This window comes from Euprymna scolopes, chromosome 13 (genome assembly GCF_053919585.1).
Source record: "Euprymna scolopes isolate OS-2025 chromosome 13, ASM5391958v1, whole genome shotgun sequence".
Classification (NCBI taxonomy): Eukaryota; Metazoa; Mollusca; class Cephalopoda; order Sepiida; family Sepiolidae; genus Euprymna; species Euprymna scolopes.
In genome coordinates, this window is record NC_136494.1 from 107,151,848 (window position 1) to 107,166,959 (window position 15,112).

Here is a 15,112-nt window from a genome sequence, read left to right on the forward strand (position 1 = left end):
AAAGACTTTAGGCCGGTGGTTGCGGATATCTAGGCACAATGGCCACGTCCTTGAGCCTGTGTAGTTTGAACGTAAGGGGCATGAGGTGCCGAAGCAAAGCCGCTAGGGTACTGAGGGACCTCATGTCAATGAATATAGATGTGGCTACGTTACAAGAGACTCACTTCAATTCCGTTGACGATCATCGGGTGCTGGAGGGGCATTATGATGTCTTTTCAACATACGGTGATAGTCAAAGTAGGGGGGTTTCTTTGTTAGTTAGGCGCACCCTTTCTGCAACGGTTAGCGTTGTTCACGCGGATACTGATGGTAGACTGATCGTGGCCGATGTTGCCGTGGCAAATAGAGCGTTTCGAGTCGTCGTGGTTTATGCGCCCAATTGCGTACGGGAGCGGGTTTCCTTTTTCCGGCGGTTGGAGGTGTTTCTCGGGGGTTCGGAACGGTTAGTCTTAGTGGGTGATTGGAATGCCATCCTTGATCCCAGGGTAGATAAGGTGGGCGGGACTAGAGGGACGGATGGGTGTGAAACCAGTCTGTTGGACCTGATGGCTAGATGCGATCTGGTAGACAGGTATCGGGTGGATCATCCGGGGCGGGAGATGTGGACGTGGCTCTCTAGCAGGCCTTCCGTTTCAAGTACTTACTTGGATCGGTTGTTAGTTAGAAGAGGCAACATAGAATACATATCTTGTCCCACGTTCCACTGGTTAGGCCACTCTGACCACAAACTACTTGTGGCCAGATTAGATTTAGATAGTAACCCCAAGTTAGCTGGGTACTGGAAGTTAAATACCTCCCTACTGGAGATAGATGACTTCCGGGAAAGGCTAACTAAACACATTCAGAAGGGATTAGTGGGGGCGGTTACCGGGAATAAGTGGTGGGTAAACGCCAAATCTAGCATTAGAGACTTCTCTGTCAAATATGGCCAACGCCTCGCGCTAGATAGGGCCAAGGCAGAGAAGCGTCTAGAGGATAGACTATCCCGGGCGGTGGCAGGGGGGGATTCCCTAGAAATAGGTCTAGCTAAGGCGGACCTGAGTCGTTTGGCTAGCGAACGATATCAGGGCCAGGTAGTTAGGGCTAGAATTAAAAAGATGCCCAACGAAGCTGTGAATGTGGATAGATCGGAACGTGTCCGTTCGCTCGGGCGCAAATCGGATAATTACATTCGTAAGATTCAGAGCCCGGAAGGGCACTCCTTAGTGTCGGCTCGGGGGATTTGCGAGCGGTTTCGGGTGCACTTTGAAGATCGTTTTGCACAGCTGTCCAGGCTCCGCGTCCAGGAGTTTGGTAACTATTTGGCTGGCTCGCCCCGCCTGGAGGCGGCCCGAGCGGCTAGTTGCGATGGTCGGGTTGCAGAGTGTGAGGTCGTAGCTGCTATGAAGCAGGTCGCCTATAATAGATCACCAGGACTCGATGGACTGCCCTACGAGCTATACTTGAGGATGTCGCACATGTTTGTCCCGATTCTGACGGGTGTGTTTAACCACTGGTTTGACACGGGATCTATCCCGAGTCAGGTTACCAAAGGCGTGGTCACACTTCTGAAGAAGAAGGACACACATGTTGGGGGGTTGGATGATTTTAGGCCCATCACGTTGTTGAACACGGATATTAAAATCCTGGCCCGAGTGCTGGCGAATCGTTTGCAGGTTGTTATCACTGACTTGATCGAACCGGATCAGACTTATGCTGTGAAGGGGAGATCAATTCAAAACAATTTGCATTTGATTCGTACAGTCCTAGAAAACCTAGAAGACGACACTGAAGCCGCGCTGATCAATTTAGATCAGTCCAAGGCGTTCGATAGGGTGGATCATCGTTTCCTGATGGCTGTTTTAGAGACCGCCGGCTTTGGGTCCGGCTTCTGCAGATGGATTTCCATTTTGTATGCTCGTCCGACGGCAGTTGTGCAGGTCAACGGGGTGCGGTCGGCGCCGTTCGCGGTTTCTCGGTCGGTGCGACAGGGGTGTCCGTTGTCGCCCTTGCTGTATGTCCTCGCGCTGGAACCATTCCTTAGGAACGTGAGGACTAGGGTGGCTGGACCGGCCCTGCGCGGAATTGCTCTTCCTGGTGGTGCGCGAGCCAGGGTTTCCGCGTTTGCCGATGATGTCACCGTATTTGTTTCGAGCGTGGTAGATATTATTACGGTGATTAAGGCTCTCAAGCGTTATGAAAAAGTTACAGGGGCTGTAGTCAATCTCAGCAAATCCGTTGGCCTGAGGTTGGCCGCTTGGCGGGGCTCGAATGCCTTGCCTGGCGCATTTGTCTGGACGGATGGCCCGGTCCGAATTCTGGGTGTTTGGTTTGGACCCGGTCTGTGTCTAGATAAGAACTGGTCGGAAGTACAGAGCAAGGTCGAAGCGTCTGTGAGGGTTTGGCTTCGAAGGGGATTGTCCCTTAAAGGCAGGGCGGAAGCATGCGCCACTTACGTGTTTCCGCTGATCCTTTACCGATTGGCTGTACTTCCTCTGCCTGCGGTCCGCATGGCGGCCTTAACGCGTGCGCTCTTCTCACTGTTGTGGAATGAGCGACGGCCGCTTGTCCGTAGACAGGTCTGTACTCAACGTCTTGAAGATGGGGGCCTGGGGATGCCTGACCTGGCAAGTCATAAAAACGCCGAAAGGTTGGCATTCCTGGGTAGAACTCTGATCGAGGAGTGTGATTGGGGTCCCGCGGTTGGTGAGGCTTTTCCCAACCTTATCCCCAATCACTTAATTGAATGCCAAAGAAGGCCGAGAGGGCAGTCAAGATTCCTCAACGAATGCCGAAATGCGCTTAGAGCGATGCCAGGGTCCTTAGACCTTGCACAGCCTAGAAGGGCATTATATCGGGGATTAGTGGTGGGGACCGCTTCGGACCCGCTTGGGGAGCGGCTGCAGCTGTCGGAGGGGGAGGTTCGCTCTCTATGGAATTGGGCGCCAGGCCGGGGATACCTTAATAATTCCGAATTTTCCCTGACCTGGCGATTGGTTAGAAACGCTTTACCCCTCAATGACATATTGTTCAGAATTGGTAGTACGTTTAGTCCTTTTTGTCCACGGTGCGAGGAAGATAGCTTAGAAACTGTAGAACATGCTTTTTATACTTGTTCCAAGCTCCGTGAATTCTGGGAGTATGTCAGTGAGGTCACGGCTCGCATCGTCCCCGATCAGGTGACGATCCTGGATTTAGCATCCGTAGTCTATAACGTAGATCCCTTGTGGCCCAGGGAGGAACGAATGGTGTTCCTAGCGACCTTGGCCGTAGCTAGACTGGTAGTGTGGGTTTCACGCATAGAGATAGGGCGTGGGGGGGAGCCGCCTTCTCATCGGGATCTGATTTTGTATTTTAAACACCAACTTAAAATCAAAATCAGATGCGATAGAAGGAGGTTATCTCGCTCACAGTTTAGTAGGAGGTGGATTCACACCGCTAGTTTATGTGCGTTCGTACGAAACAGGCTTGAGTACGTGTTCCCTGCTTAGGCATGGCACACGCCGACCGGATAAGCAATCCCCAGACAAAACTAAGACAATCCCGTAGTGGATCAGTCCCTTAGCTAGTTGGTATAAATGAGGTCCATGTCCCCAGTCTTTATTTTAGGTGTTAGAATACCTCCAAAGAAGCCCAGTCCTGATTTATTTATTTTAGCCCAAACCTGTCCCAATCGTATTTTTCTTGGAGGTCACCGAACATCCCCTTCCCCCCCCCTTTATTTTGTCCGTATTTGTGCCCATTCCCTCTTAGGAAGTGCTCCCTTGTTTTCGGCTGATACCGGAAAACAGGAAGCATTTCAAAATTAAATAGGTAAGGGTGGGTCCGGATTAACACATTCATCGCTTAACGTTTTATTTGGTTCATTTATTTTTCATTACTGTTATTTTTCTTTATTTCGGGGTGTTTTAAGGCTCTCATTACCCCCGCCCATCACCCGCATATATCATACGCATCACAATTTCACCCCTCATATATCATACGCATCACCCTCATTGTTTCATGGTAAAATAAATCATTGTTCACATAAAAAAAAAAAAAAAAAAAAAAAAAAAAAAAAAAAAAGTCATTGTATATATTGTTCATATCATCGGGGTTTTAAGTAGATCCAACCCCTTGAGTGTATGTGGTATTGTGGTGACTGCAACTAGTTATAGGGAATAGACCAAGTGGACGACCCCCGACCCCCATTCTCCCCCCACACCCTTTTTGGCCTCATGCCACATTTAAAAAGACTTGTTGCACATTTTATGTAATTTTAATTTTAAAATTCCGTGAAGTTTGTAATTTTTTCTTTCTAAATAAATATTTAAATAAACAGAAAAAACCGGTCTCCTGTTTTTTCTGTTTGTTGCTTTGGCTGTCCCCGACATCCAAAGACCAGCTACCAGCCCCTCTTGGGCTGGTTAAAGCTTTGTTTTATTCTTTTGCTCGCCTCCTGTTGAGGCCATTAACTGCCTTCATTTTTCTATTTTTTCCAGGTTTGTCTCTCTCCCCGGGCTCGACTTAAATAGCTGGCCGGTCTGCGTCTGAGGTGGTTCGGAGTCACATCCAACATAATCCTCAGCCAGGCCAAATCGGCGGGTCTGAGCCAGGGAGAAGACGCAGAGGGGGAGGGTAGCTGGTCCGGGCTCCAGTGCAGAAATGCCTAGCCCGGGGTCCAGTTCCCAGAGGGGGCTTCGGCCCAATCTGGGGGCCGGATCAGGCCCAGAAAAGGTTACACCACGCGGTCCGGGCTCCGCTTCTTTGCCTAGCCCGGGTTCTGGTGGGCGTGTCCCTGACACGCCCGCCGGTTCAGGCCTGGTAGATAGACGTAGAGGTGCAGTTGGTGCTGTCCCCCGCACCATCACTGTAGAGGGGTCCGTCGCACTAGGCGGCGGCTCCTGGAGTAGTACCGACACTGCTGTCCCCGGCAGTGGTAGGTTTAGGCCAGCTGCGAGAGGTGATCCAGCTCGGTGGGATCGGCAGAGGAAGAGGGCTTTAACTGTCAGCCCTCCCGCCCATAGGAGGACAGAACTCCTAGGGTCGGGATTAAGACCTTCCACCTCTGCTGATTTCTCCACATTGAGAACCACCGGGCTGGATCAGGCGTTTACAAGCGACGTGCCGGACGACCGGGAGGAGGCCATTAATATGCTCTCGCTTTTCGACTCCCAGTTGAACGGGACAGTGGGCCAGGATCTCCAGTGTAGCAGCGACGAGAGCGGCCAAGAAGGGAGTGTAGAAGGAAGACCAGGAGAAGCGAGAGCATCCCGTCCCAAGAAGAAGAAGGGGGCTGTTCGAACGGACCAAAAAAGTGGGGCAGTTGGTGCCATACCAGTAACAATACCATCGTCCCCGGCGGAAAGCCCAGCAGATTGGCCCTCACTGCCAGGAACCAGCACGCAGGCAACAATATCTACGTGTTCAACAATCCCGCCGGGGCAGAGAACGCCGCCCCCTCCAATTTCTCCAGCAATAGTAACACCAACGCCCTCGGCAGCAGAGAAGGTGTGGGGACCCCAGTCCCAGCTTACTCCTGAGGAATACCGTCAGCTGTTCATCTCCAAATATAAGGAGTATACTGACGGTAATATCATCAAACCCCTGCCAGGTGTCGTGGAAAGACTAGCAACAAGGATTATTTCGTTAGTCACCACTGACTGGAAAAAGAAAACTCTGGCAGGGGTCTCTAAAGACATCATGGCGGAGATGCTGGGGGATCTCCAAATACCTGCGACGTACATTTGTCGTCGCAGTTATGCCATGTGGGATCTGCTGCTGCCGACCGTCGATGACGCAATAAAGCTCTCCAAATGTGACTGGAAGTGGAGAGAGATCCGTTTTAAGCCAGTGTATCTGAGCAGGAGTCAAACAACGGTGAATATTTTAGGCGTCCCCTGGTTTCTGGACTCTGTGCAGATAGGCGCAATTATGAGCCAGTATGGGGACGTCGAAGCGGTCCTCCCGGCCCGTGGCCCCCGTAGCCTTATGGTAGGGGACTACACAGTAAAAATGCGCTGTGACCGGGAGGGCTTTCAGAGTATACCAGCCCTGCTCAGAAGTGATGTCTGGACCATGAGCGTCATCGTCGAGGGGCGAAGACCGCACTGTTGGCATTGCCAACAAGTAGGCCATATGGCAAGAGATTGCCCTAAGAGAGTCCCCCCAAAACCAGCTGCGGAACAACAGAAGGGTGTGGCACCAGCAGCCCCTGAGAAGCCAGCCGGAGGGGGCACAGAAACAACATCAGAAGGCTGGAGCACAGTGGTCAAGAAGAGAAATGGGAAGATCACGAAGACCCCCTCCACAAGAGAGCAGCCCCCTGAAGTACAAGGTCGGTCAGCTCCCACAGGGTCGTCCACGAGTTCTTCCACCAACGTCACCACCACCAAAGTCACCACCAAGGAAGTCGCCAGCGGCCAAAAGAGAAACCATCCGGTCTCCTCGTCCGACTCAGAAGGGGAGCAAGGAGAAAAACCGGCTACTGTGGCAGAGGGCCAAGTGCCGACAAAAGAAATAAAGAAAAAGGCTCGAAAGAATAAGGAGGCTGGGTCCCGTTCCCCGTCCCCTATGAACGTAGAGAATACTGTCTCTACGGTTCAGCCACCCAAAACCCCCACCCAAACCCCTTCGGCTGAACCAAAATCCCCATCCCTATTTGATACCCCTCCAACCGGTGCTCGGTCACTATCACGAGAAAGGCCAGAGATGCAAAACAACAACAACAGAAGAGCCAAATCTGCATCTCCGGTAAGGAGAGAAAAAACGAGAAAGCTCCCCTACCTTCCTGGAGACCGGATCTGCGATGTAGACCCCTTGCACGCTGACACATACATAACTCAGCGCCATAGGGGCCTAATAAAGCCGCTGAGGGAGATGAGGAACATTGATGGGAAAAAGGTTTCCAATCCCAAAAACTTTCCAGGCGCCCCCTTAGTCATGACCTTTGTGCGTCAAACAAGAACTGGACGCACGAAGGCCATGTGGAACATGATCGAGGAAGCGAAGGGGGCGATTCCGAATTTAAAGTTGGTGGAAGAGGAGCACGACTCCCTCAAACAGCTGGCATCTAGGTGCGAAGGGAGGGTCCCTATTTACGTCCACCCTTGTTTTTATAGGGCCCTTAAATTGACCTTCCCATTGGATGTCGGAGGTATTGCGCGGGACGGACGAGTAACGTCCGAGTTGCTTTCGGGCAACCTCGCCCAATCTTGCGGCACCCTTGGACCAAAAGACTTTAGGCCGGTGGTTGCGGATATCTAGGCACAATGGCCACGTCCTTGAGCCTGTGTAGTTTGAACGTAAGGGGCATGAGGTGCCGAAGCAAAGCCGCTAGGGTACTGAGGGACCTCATGTCCATGAATATAGATGTGGCTACGTTACAAGAGACTCACTTCAATTCCGTTGACGATCATCGGGTGCTGGAGGGGCATTATGATGTCTTTTCAACATACGGTGATAGTCAAAGTAGGGGGGTTTCTTTGTTAGTTAGGCGCACCCTTTCTGCAACGGTTAGCGTTGTTCACGTGGATACTGATGGTAGACTGATCGTGGCCGATGTTGCCGTGGCAAATAGAGCGTTTCGAGTCGTCGTGGTTTATGCGCCCAATTGCGTACGGGAGCGGGTTTCCTTTTTCCGGCGGTTGGAGGTGTTTCTCGGGGGTTCGGAACGGTTAGTTCTAGTGGGTGATTGGAATGCCATCCTTGATCCCAGGGTAGATAAGGTGGGCGGGACTAGAGGGACGGATGGGTGTGAAACCAGTCTGTTGGACCTGATGGCTAGATGCGATCTGGTAGACAGGTATCGGGTGGATCATCCGGGGCGGGAGATGTGGACGTGGCTCTCTAGCAGGCCTTCCGTTTCAAGTACTTACTTGGATCGGTTGTTAGTTAGAAGAGGCAACATAGAATACATATCTTGTCCCACGTTCCACTGGTTAGGCCACTCTGACCACAAACTACTTGTGGCCAGATTAGATTTAGATAGTAACCCCAAGTTAGCTGGGTACTGGAAGTTAAATACCTCCCTACTGGAGATAGATGACTTCCGGGAAAGGCTAACTAAACACATTCAGAAGGGATTAGTGGGGGCGGTTACCGGGAATAAGTGGTGGGTAAACGCCAAATCTAGCATTAGAGACTTCTCTGTCAAATATGGCCAACGCCTCGCGCTAGATAGGGCCAAGGCAGAGAAGCGTCTAGAGGATAGACTATCCCGGGCGGTGGCAGGGGGGGATTCCCTAGAAATAGGCCTAGCTAAGGCGGACCTGAGTCGTTTGGCTAGCGAACGATATCAGGGCCAGGTAGTTAGGGCTAGAATTAAAAAGATGCCCAACGAAGCTGTGAATGTGGATAGATCGGAACGTGTCCGTTCGCTCGGGCGCAAATCGGATAATTACATTCGTAAGATTCAGAGCCCGGAAGGGCACTCCTTAGTGTCGGCTCGGGGGATTTGCGAGCGGTTTCGGGTGCACTTTGAAGATCGTTTTGCACAGCTGTCCAGGCTCCGCGTCCAGGAGTTTGGTAACTATTTGGCTGGCTCGCCCCGCCTGGAGGCGGCCCGAGCGGCTAGTTGCGATGGTCGGGTTGCAGAGTGTGAGGTCGTAGCTGCTATGAAGCAGGTCGCCTATAATAGATCACCAGGACTCGATGGACTGCCCTACGAGCTATACTTGAGGATGTCGCACATGTTTGTCCCGATTCTGACGGGTGTGTTTAACCACTGGTTTGACACGGGATCTATCCCGAGTCAGGTTACCAAAGGCGTGGTCACACTTCTGAAGAAGAAGGACACACATGTTGGGGGGTTGGATGATTTTAGGCCCATCACGTTGTTGAACACGGATATTAAAATCCTGGCCCGAGTGCTGGCGAATCGTTTGCAGGTTGTTATCACTGACTTGATCGAACCGGATCAGACTTATGCTGTGAAGGGGAGATCAATTCAAAACAATTTGCATTTGATTCGTACAGTCCTAGAAAACCTAGAAGACGACACTGAAGCCGCGCTGATCAATTTAGATCAGTCCAAGGCGTTCGATAGGGTGGATCATCGTTTCCTGATGGCTGTTTTAGAGACCGCCGGCTTTGGGTCCGGCTTCTGCAGATGGATTTCCATTTTGTATGCTCGTCCGACGGCAGTTGTGCAGGTTAACGGGGTGCGGTCGGCGCCGTTCGCGGTTTCTCGGTCGGTGCGACAGGGGTGTCCGTTGTCGCCCTTGCTGTATGTCCTCGCGCTGGAACCATTCCTTAGGAACGTGAGGACTAGGGTGGCTGGACCGGCCCTGCGCGGAATTGCTCTTCCTGGTGGTGCGCGAGCCAGGGTTTCCGCGTTTGCCGATGATGTCACCGTATTTGTTTCGAGCGTGGTAGATATTATTACGGTGATTAAGGCTCTCAAGCGTTATGAAAAAGTTACAGGGGCTGTAGTCAATCTCAGCAAATCCGTTGGCCTGAGGTTGGCCGCTTGGCGGGGCTCGAATGCTTTGCCTGGCGCATTTGTCTGGACGGATGGCCCGGTCCGAATTCTGGGTGTTTGGTTTGGACCCGGTCTGTGTCTAGATAAGAACTGGTCGGAAGTACAGAGCAAGGTCGAAGCGTCTGTGAGGGTTTGGCTTCGAAGGGGATTGTCCCTTAAAGGCAGGGCGGAAGCATGCGCCACTTACGTGTTTCCGCTGATCCTTTACCGATTGGCTGTACTTCCTCTGCCTGCGGTCCGCATGGCGGCCTTAACGCGTGCGCTCTTCTCACTGTTGTGGAATGAGCGACGGCCGCTTGTCCGTAGACAGGTCTGTACTCAACGTCTTGAAGATGGGGGCCTGGGGATGCCTGACCTGGCAAGTCATAAAAACGCCGAAAGGTTGGCATTCCTGGGTAGAACTCTGATCGAGGAGTGTGATTGGGGTCCCGCGGTTGGTGAGGCTTTTCCCAACCTTATCCCCAATCACTTAATTGAATGCCAAAGAAGGCCGAGAGGGCAGTCAAGATTCCTCAACGAATGCCGAAATGCGCTTAGAGCGATGCCAGGGTCCTTAGACCTTGCACAGCCTAGAAGGGCATTATATCGGGGATTAGTGGTGGGGACCGCTTCGGACCCGCTTGGGGAGCGGCTGCAGCTGTCGGAGGGGGAGGTTCGCTCTCTATGGAATTGGGCGCCAGGCCGGGGATATCTTAATAATTCCGAATTTTCCCTGACCTGGCGATTGGTTAGAAACGCTTTACCCCTCAATGACATATTGTTCAGAATTGGTAGTACGTTTAGTCCTTTTTGTCCACGGTGCGAGGAAGATAGCTTAGAAACTGTAGAACATGCTTTTTATACTTGTTCCAAGCTCCGTGAATTCTGGGAGTATGTCAGTGAGGTCACGGCTCGCATCGTCCCCGATCAGGTGACGATCCTGGATTTAGCATCCGTAGTCTACAACGTAGATCCCTTGTGGCCTAGGGAGGAACGAATGGTGTTCCTAGCGACCTTGGCCGTAGCTAGACTGGTAGTGTGGGTTTCACGCATAGAGATAGGGCGTGGGGGGGAGCCGCCTTCTTATCGGGATCTGATTTTGTATTTTAAACACCAACTTAAAATCAAAATCAGATGCGATAGAAGGAGGTTATCTCGCTCACAGTTTAGTAGGAGGTGGATTCACACCGCTAGTTTATGTGCGTTCGTACGAAACAGGCTTGAGTACGTGTTCCCTGCTTAGGCATGGCACACGCCGACCGGATAAGCAACCCCCAGACAAAAATAAGACAATCCCGTAGTGGATCAGTCCCTTAGCTAGTTGGTATAAATGAGCTCCATGTCCCCAACCTTTATTTTAGGTGTTAGAATACCTCCAAAGAAGCCCAGTCCTGATTTATTTATTTTAGTCCAAACCTGTCCCAATGGTATTTTTCTTGGAGGTCACCGAATATCCCCTTCCCCCCCCCCTTTATTTTGTCCGTAGTTGTGCCCATTCCCTCTTAGGAAGTGCTCCCTTGTTTTCGGCTGATACCGGAAAACAGGAAGCATTTCAAAATTAAATAGGTAAGGGTGTGTCCTGATTAACACATTCATCGCTTAACGTTTTATTTGGTTCATTTATTTTCTATTACTGTTATTTTTCTTTATTTTGGGGTGTTTTAAGGCTCTCATTACCCCCGCCCATCACCCGCATATATCATACGCATCACAATTTCACCCCTCATATATCATACGCATCACCCTCATTGTTTCATTATAAAATAAATCATTGTTATAAAAAAAAAAAAAAAAAAAAAAAAAAAAAAAAGGTCATTGTATATATTGTTCATATCATCTGGGGTTTTAAGTAGATCCAACCCCTAGAGTGTATGTGGTATTGTGGTGACTGCAACTAGTTATAGGGAATAGACCAAGTGGACGACCCCCGACCCCCATTCTCCCCCCACACCCTTTTGGCCTCATGCCACATTCGGAAAGAGTATCTTTTCATATTTTATATCATTTTAATCTTAAAATTTTGTAAAGTCTGAAATATTTCTTTTTTGAATAAATATTTAAATAAACAGAAAAAACCGGTCTCCTGTTTTTTCTGTTTGTTGCTTTGGCTGTCCCCGACATCCAAAGACCAGCTACCAGCCCCTCTTGGGCTGGTTAAAGCTTTGTTTTATTCTTTTGCTCGCCTCCTGTTGAGGCCATTAACTGTTTTTCTATTTTTTCCAGGTTTGTCTCTCTCCCCGGGCTCGACTTAAATAGCTGGCCGGTCTGCGTCTGAGGTGGTTCGGAGTCACATCCAACATAATCCTCAGCCAGGCCAAATCGGCGGGTCTGAGCCAGGGAGAAGACGCAGAGGGGGAGGGTAGCTGGTCCGGGCTCCAGTGCAGAAATGCCTAGCCCGGGGTCCAGTTCCCAGAGGGGGCTTCGGCCCAATCTGGGGGCCGGATCAGGCCCAGAAAAGGTTCCACCACGCGGTCCGGGCTCCGCTTCTTTGCCTAGCCCGGGTTCTGGTGGGCGTGTCCCTGACACGCCCGTCGGTTCAGGCCCGGTAGATAGACGTAGAGGTGCAGTTGGTGCTGTCCCCCGCACCATCACTGTAGAGGAGTCCGTTGCACTAGGCGGCGGCTCCTGGAGTATCTCTGACACTGCTGTCCCCGGCAGTGGTAGGCATAGGCCAGCTGCGAGAGGTGATCCATCTCGGTGGGATCAGCAGAGGAAGAGGGCTTTAACTGTCAGCCCTCCCGCCCATAGGAGGACAGAACTCCTAGGGTCGGGATTAAGACCTTCCACCTCTGCTGATTTCTCCACATTGAGAACCACCGGGCTGGATCAGGCGTTTACAAGCGACGTGCCGGACGACCGGGAGGAGGCCATTAATATGCTCTCGCTTTTCGACTCCCAGTTGAACGGGACAGTGGGCCAGGATCTCCAGTGTAGCAGCGACGAGAGCGGCCAAGAAGGGAGTGTAGAAGCAAGACCAGGAGAAGCGAGAGCATCCCGTCCCAAGAAGAAGAAGGGGGCTGTTCGAACGGACCAAAAAAGTGGGGCAGTTGGTGCCATACCAGTACCAATACCATCGTCCCCGGCGGAAAGCCCAGCAGATTGGCCCTCACTGCCAGGAACCAGCACGCAGGCAACAATCTCTACGTGCTCAACAATCCCGCCGGGGCAGAGAACGCCGCCTCCTCCAATTTCTTCAGCGATAGTAACACCAACGCCCTCGGCAGCAGAGAAGGTGTGGGGACCCCAGTCCCAGCTTACTCCTGAGGAATACCGTCAGCTGTTCATCTCCAAATATAAGGAGTATACTGACGGTAATATCATCAAACCCCTGCCAGGTGTCGTGGAAAGACTAGCAACAAGAATCATTTCATTAGTCACCACTGACTGGAAAAAGAAAACTCTGGCAGGGGTCTCTAAAGACATCATGGCGGAGATGCTGGGGGATCTCCAAATACCTGCGACGTACATTTGTCGTCGCAGTTATGCCATGTGGGATCTGCTGCTGCCGACCGTCGATGACGCAATAAAGCTCTCCAAATGTGACTGGAAGTGGAGAGAGATCCGTTTTAAGCCAGTGTATCTGAGCAGGAGTCAAACAACGGTGAACATTTTAGGCGTCCCCTGGTTTCTGGACTCTGTGCAGATAGGCGCAATTATGAGCCAGTATGGGGACGTCGAAGCGGTCCTCCCGGCCCGTGGCCCCCGTAGCCTTATGGTAGGGGACTACACAGTAAAAATGCGCTGTGACCGGGAGGGCTTTCAGAGTATACCAGCCCTGCTCAGAAGTGATGTCTGGACCATGAGCGTCATCGTCGAGGGGCGGAGACCGCACTGTTGGCATTGCCAACAAGTAGGCCATATGGCAAGAGATTGCCCTAAGAGAGTCCCCCCAAAACCAGCTGCGGAACAACAGAAGGGTGTGGCACCAGCAGCCCCTGAGAAGCCAGCCGGAGGGGGCACAGAAACAACATCAGAAGGCTGGAGCACAGTGGTCAAGAAGAGAAATGGGAAGATCACGAAGACCCCCTCAACAAGAGAGCAGCCCCCTGAAGTACAAGGTCGGTCACCTCCCACAGGGTCGTCCACGAGTTCTTCCACCAACGTCACCACCACCAAAGTCACCACCAAGGAAGTCGCCAGCGGCCAAAAGAGAAACCATCCGGTCTCCTCGTCCGACTCAGAAGGGGAGCAAGGAGAAAAACCGGCTACTGTGGCAGAGGGCCAAGTGCCGACAAAAGAAATAAAGAAAAAGGCTCGAAAGAATAAGGAGGCTGGGTCCCGTTCCCCGTCCCCTATGAACGTAGAGAATACTGTCTCTACGGTTCAGCCACCCAAAACCCCCACCCAAACCCCTTCGGCTGAACCAAAATCCCCATCCCTATTTGATACCCCTCCAACCGGTGCTCGGTCACTATCACGAGAAAGGCCAGAGATGCAAAACAACAACAACAGAAGAGCCAAATCTGCATCTCCGGTAAGGAGAGAAAAAACGAGAAAGCTCCCCTACCTTCCTGGAGACCGGATCTGCGATGTAGACCCCTTGCACGCTGACACATACATAACTCAGCGTCATAGGGGCCTAATAAAGCCGCTGAGGGAGATGAGGAACATTGATGGGAAAAAGGTTTCCAATCCCAAAAACTTTCCAGGCGCCCCCTTAGTCATGACCTTTGTGCGTCAAACAAGAACTGGACGCACGAAGGCCATGTGGAACATGATCGAGGAAGCGAAGGGGGCGATTCCGAATTTAAAGTTGGTGGAAGAGGAGCACGACTCCCTCAAACAGCTGGCATCTAGGTGCGAAGGGAGGGTCCCTATTTACGTCCACCCTTGTTTTTATAGGGCCCTGAAATTGACCTTTCCCCTGGATGTCGGAGGTATTGCGCGAGATGGACGAGTAACGTCCGAGTTGCTTTCGGGCAACCTCGCCCAATCCTGCGGCACCCTTGGACCAAAAGACTTTAGGCCGGTGGTTGCGGATATCTAGGCACAATGGCCACGTCCTTGAGCCTGTGTAGTTTGAACGTAAGGGGCATGAGGTGCCGAAGCAAAGCCGCTAGGGTACTGAGGGACCTCATGTCCATGAATATAGATGTGGCTACGTTACAAGAGACTCACTTCAATTCCGTTGACGATCATCGGGTGCTGGAGGGGCATTATGATGTCTTTTCAACATACGGTGATAGTCAAAGTAGGGGGGTTTCTTTGTTAGTTAGGCGCACCCTTTCTGCAACGGTTAGCGTTGTTCACGCGGATGCTGATGGTAGACTGATCGTGGCCGATGTTGCCGTGGCAAATAGAGCGTTTCGAGTCGTCGTGGTTTATGCGCCCAATTGCGTACGGGAGCGGGTTTCCTTTTTCCGGCGGTTGGAGGTGTTTCTCGGGGGTTCGGAACGGTTAGTCTTAGTGGGTGATTGGAATGCCATCCTTGATCCCAGGGTAGATAAGGTGGGCGGGACTAGAGGGACGGATGGGTGTGAAACCAGTCTGTTGGACCTGATGGCTAGATGCGATCTGGTAGACAGGTATCGGGTGGATCATCCGGGGCGGGAGATGTGGACGTGGCTCTCTAGCAGGCCTTCCGTTTCAAGTACTTACTTGGATCGATTGTTAGTTAGAAGAGGCAACATAGAATACATATCTTGTCCCACGTTCCACTGGTTAGGCCACTCTGACCACAAACTACTTGTGGCC